Source organism: Cyprinus carpio, chromosome A24 (genome assembly GCF_018340385.1).
Source record: "Cyprinus carpio isolate SPL01 chromosome A24, ASM1834038v1, whole genome shotgun sequence".
Taxonomy (NCBI): domain Eukaryota; kingdom Metazoa; phylum Chordata; class Actinopteri; order Cypriniformes; family Cyprinidae; genus Cyprinus; species Cyprinus carpio.
Genome location: NC_056595.1, coordinates 10,695,129 through 10,700,519, shown reverse-complemented (window position 1 = coordinate 10,700,519; position 5,391 = coordinate 10,695,129). Strand labels below are relative to the sequence as shown.

At 39.1% G+C, this 5,391-nt stretch overlaps 1 long non-coding RNA gene across 1 annotated transcript; it reads left to right on the top strand.

Moving 5' to 3' along the window:
- The first annotated feature begins 421 nt into the window (after positions 1-421).
- Positions 422-791, top strand: LOC122135505. Its single transcript, XR_006153550.1, has 3 exons — positions 422-462; positions 535-672; positions 749-791. It is a non-coding gene; the product is annotated as an uncharacterized LOC122135505 (long non-coding RNA).
- The last annotated feature ends 4,600 nt before the right edge of the window (positions 792-5,391 follow it).

Sequence of the window (5,391 nt, the reverse complement as noted above, 5' to 3'; positions counted from 1 at the left end):
CTGACATCACCCCAGCACCCGGTAAGTTCTGTTAATAATTTATAATATGTCGTAAAAATAAAATAAATTGTACTTGTGCTAGACTTGGTGTTTATGATTGTTTTTTCTTTCTCATTATTCATACAAACAGCGAGCGCTCAGTTGATAAGTACAGCGAGGGAGCGAGCCGTGAGAGATACGCTAACTGAAAACAGGGGATCGCTCTGTGGTTTTTTTTTTTTGTCAACATCTAGATCTATAAAAGATTTCTATTACAATGTGAGAAAAAAAAGACTAAATAAAACTTTGTGTCCGTACTAGCTTGTTTAAGATGTCTTGTTAACCGATTCCCCACCGTTACAACTGCTGATCGACATGACACAACGAACAGTGCTAGACAGGGGTCACTGTTAGGAAGAAATGTGGTTGTGACTGCCCAGATCCATGCACCGCTGCAAATATCTACTAATTCTGCACCTATTGGTATGTATTAATCATTTATATTATTATTTAGAATATATTTGTATCACATCCTTGATGGTAGTTCTGATGCAGGTGTTAGAAGATCACGCCAGGAAGACCAGAATGTGACTGCTCTGCCGGTTCAGGCCAATGGACAAAAGACTGCAAACCCCTGTGAGATCAGTGTGATACCTAACACCCCTGAGCAAAAACGTCCAAGACAATCAACTCGTGAGTATAGAGGAATTAAATTAAATGATTATTATTAGTAGTATTATTATTAATTATTATTATTAATATTGTACAGAATCAGAAGACACGGAGTTCTGGAATGAACATTTTGCTCAAGCATGGGATGGATGTGATATGAACACCCCATCTAATGTGGATCAAGAGAAGAATTTAAATCAACCCACAGACACTGTTGAAAAAACGTCGCAGATTCAGATGATGATGCAGACAAGCTTCCTTCAAACCAGGAGTAATACAAGAACCAACAGCAGAATGACACAAACAAAGACATTTTGAACACTATTGCCAAGAGCCCAGAAAGAATTATAAAGGACCAAGCACGTTTAATCAGACTTTTGCCAAGAACCAACAACAGAACAACACAAACAAAGACATTTTGAACACTATTGCCAAGAGCCAAGAAAGAATTATAGGGGACCAAGCACGTTTTAATCAGACTATTGCCAAGAACCAACAGCAGAACGACGCAAACAAAGACATTTTGAACACTATTGCCAAGAACCAACAGCAGAACGACGCAAACAAAGACATTTTGAACACTATTGTCAAGAACCAAAAAAGAATTATAGAGACCAGCAGAAACACTGGATCATCCTTAAACAATTATTGCGTTACTAAAACGTCATGATGGCGGACATGCTCAGACGGCCTGTGATCAGGAAATGACTGTAACGCTGTTAACTGAACTGCTGGGGCTTTTTAAATAACTGTATTGGTGAGTCCTATTTTCTTTACCCAGTTTTTTTTTTCCTAAGTGTGTATTGTTTTTGTCACAAGTGTGCATAGATGTGGTTTTATGATTAGATTTTTTCCTTCTTCAACGTTTAGTTGTGTGGGGTGTATTTTGTGAATATTTTTTAAATAAATTAGAGTTAGAAATGGCTGCGAAACGTTGTCGGGTGTCATGTGATGGTGAACAAGATCCTCCGTTAAGGAGCAATAGGGATGATAATTTCCAAAATCAACAAAACACTACAGAAAAGCTACTCAGGCTCATACAGACTGTTGATGAGATGAAAAAAAACACAAGTCATCTAAATTGTTAAAATTACTTAAACGTGGTACGATCAAGGGCAGAGCCTCCTCCAGAACCAGCTTTTGATTTTGAACAGTTTGTAAATTCTCAACAGCCAGGTGAGGTGTCAGAACCAGTTTTTTGATTTTGAACAGTTTGTAAAATTCTCAACAGCTAGGTGCGGTGTCAGAACCAGTTTTTGATTTTGAACAGTTTTGTAAATTCTCAACAGCCAGGTGAGGTGTCAGAACCAGTTTTTTGATTTTGAACAGTTTGTAAATTCTCAACAGCCAGGTGAGGTGTCAGAACCAGTTTTTGATTTTGAACAGTTTGTAAATTCTCAACAGCTAGGTGAGGTGTTAGAACCAGTTTTTGATTTTGAACAGTTTGTAAATTCTCAACAGCCAGGTGAGGTGTCAGAACCATGACCATACCCAATTTTTGAACAGTTTTTAAATTATCAACAGACAGGTGAGGGAGTAGGTACCCGGGCCGCACCACACGCTTGACCTAACAGACCCCTGCATGGGTCTCACACAAGCTGAAATAGAAACACTTGTAAGAGAGGGTGGTGATGTGCTGGATACACAGAAGTACCACGAGGTCGATTCAATGGTTTGGAAAATCCACTGGCTTATAAATCTAAGGAAATATTTTTTCCTTCTACAGATCTATCAGACTACACTGTGTTTTTACATGACAGACGTTTTCTGCAATAGTGGCGTTTTCCAGATTATTAGGTGGAGATGGTATTTTTAATTAACATCACTTTGAGCAGTCCTGGAGTTTTAGCTTGATCATCTGATTTAAAATACACTCTGTTGTCAGCTAGCAAATGATTACAGTGTCAAGCTCTTCATCAGTAATCTTGAAAAAAAATGTACAGTTTGATGAGTGTTTAAATTTTAAAGCTGTCTATAGCAAGAAGTAAACAAGGAGGCGCTTGACGACCAATTAAGGGATCTAGCCCACGATCAAGCAATTAGTAAGAACAGACTTAATTTGTTCATCCCCTCAAACATTTGCTGGGGAAAACAATCTTTGTTTTTGCAATCTGCTTAGCACACTTTCTTAACCCTCAGAAACCACACACAGACCTAGAGTCCATAGCGTCAGCATTGCAGGAGTCTGTAGGATACATACACTGATCAATCTATGATAATGATATCACTTAATGATATTGCTCAGTGTTTGAACGTATGTTGAATATTAAAATAGTGGTCTTCTATAGAACGAATACAGGAATGTGGCTGAGAAATATGCAAACACAGATGTACAGTACCACATCCTAAAACAGTGTTTTTGTACCTCCACGACAATCATTATTTTATGATTAAAAATCTGAAGGGATTCATTGGCACACCATACTTGTGTGAGGTATTGTTATCAAGGGTTTACTGCACAGCGAGATCACAGATGCCGATACACCTGCGATGTTTGCAACGCTTCTGAATGTCATCTTTACCCCCAAAAAAAAAACATGCGGTGACTGTTTGAGGTACTGTAGGTCGACTATTGTTTTCAGATGCATAAAACCACTCCAGGTCAGAAAATTTGCACAGTGCGACGTTACCAAATATTGTGGTAAATTGTAATAGACGTTATCATGTCAGCAGGCACCAACCCCAGGCCACACAATGTCCTGCAGATTGTGTGTTGTTCACTGTAGTGAGGGTTTGGTTAACCGACGGTGTGCATCAGTGTTTTATTCAGCCGGTTAAGTTGAAGGAGCCAAATAATCGCTAAATTTTTTTTGATTTCGAAACTCATTAATGAAATAACAGGCATTTTCCGATTTTTGTATACGTGATCACGTTTTTGAGGGAGAATAATTTTTTGGCCGAAGGTTCTGATTGTGTTCAGACGGCCTTGTTTATAATAATTACACATGGATTGCACATAAGGCATCCGGATTTGATAATTTCATTCTTTTGGAATACTTCACTAAGATGTGGATACCTCTAAAATTATGTATTGAATGAGGCATTCAAAACAGAGATTTATCGATAGTTACAGTTTATACCCATGCGCGTCTAGCAAACACACCTGCTGCTTTTAATCTGGCCAACTCTGTGAAGGGTTATTTCCCACATAACACCGTGTGAAAATGATTGAAAATGCATTCGTATGTTCGCACCATACCCAGCCAAAGAGTTTTATGGATATACGACTATGTCAAACAAAGACAGAACAGAGTTTTGATGCGTGGTATAGTACTATCTCTGACCAAGTGTTTGATTTTAAAAAAGACTAGCAATTTATGGAAAAAAAAATGACGTCCCGTCGCCCCCCCTCCCCTGCTTAGGGATGTGTGTATAAGTACCGTGATGATTCATTCTGTTGTACAGGTCTGGACCCATGTAATTACACCACTCTGGAGTCCACCTGCGTGGCTTATCTATAAAACACACTAACCTCCCAAAAGACACAATAGCACTGACACACAACAGCGCATATATCAATCAGAACAAAACATACTCGAACGTATCAATTGAATGGCTTGATATATCAGCAAATCACGTTCAGTAGTTGTCAACACGCGCTAAATCAAGAGCGGTGAGGTGTCATTCGGCAAGTATTATGTAGATGGTTTTATATCGATGGCACAAATAAAAAAGCATTAGAGTTTGCAGGGTGTTTTTTTTCACGTTGTGAACGATGTTTATAACCCCAATGATTTAAATCCGTTTATTGAGGGTACCTATACTGGGTCCTTCTCAAAGACAGTTTGATGACAAGATTGAAATTTTACAGAATCCATACAATCTTCATACCGAGATTCAATGGGAATGTAGCTGGACCCATGCTTAACAATCTGATCGCTGACCGTGGTTGCGTTCATGTCCACCTATAAACATCCCTGAGAGATTGCAACCCCGCGAAACTTTGTATGGTGGTAGAACGAATTCATTTCAAGTTGTATCACAAGGCAGCAGAAGGCGCGGTCATACGGTATGGTGGATTTCACAAGTCTCTATCCATTTTGGTCAGGCCACAAATGTGTTCCCGATAGGACACCCCCGAAATAAATTTTCAAAGATTTTGATAATCTTGAAAAATTATTTTGCCTGGTTAAGGCTACGTACTACCACTCGAAAGCTGCCCTTACAACTTCCATGCACAGTTTTTTAGAACCTCTATGAGCTTATGGATAGGCTGGGAGTTGGGCTGCTTTATTGTGACACTGACAGTGTTGTTTTTACAACCAGAGAAGGTGAATATGAACCACCACTAGGTCCCTATCTCAGTGATCTTACTGATGAAGTTGGACCCCAATGACCATATTTTTACCCTCTTACCAGCACCGGTCCGAGAAGTTATGGTTTTGTCACCGATACGGGTAAGGTTTTGTATGAAGTGAAAGCATAATGCTTAACGCTTTAAACTCTGAAGCATCACATTTAGATTCAATGATTGGACTTGTTAAGCGTGTACGTGAAGGGGAGGGATGATAGCCGTTCATATTCTTGCACCACAACGACACTATTGTGCGGAATAAAAAGGATTTGACGTTACAACACAATAACTCAATTTTTGTAAAGAAATTCAGAGTTGTGTACGACAAGCGTGTACTGCTCCCTGACTTCACTACACTTCCATATGGCTTCTGACAATGTTTTTGGTGGGGGTGTACATGACACAGAAGGGTTTGACATTCGACTCCAATGTACTTTTTCAATGGT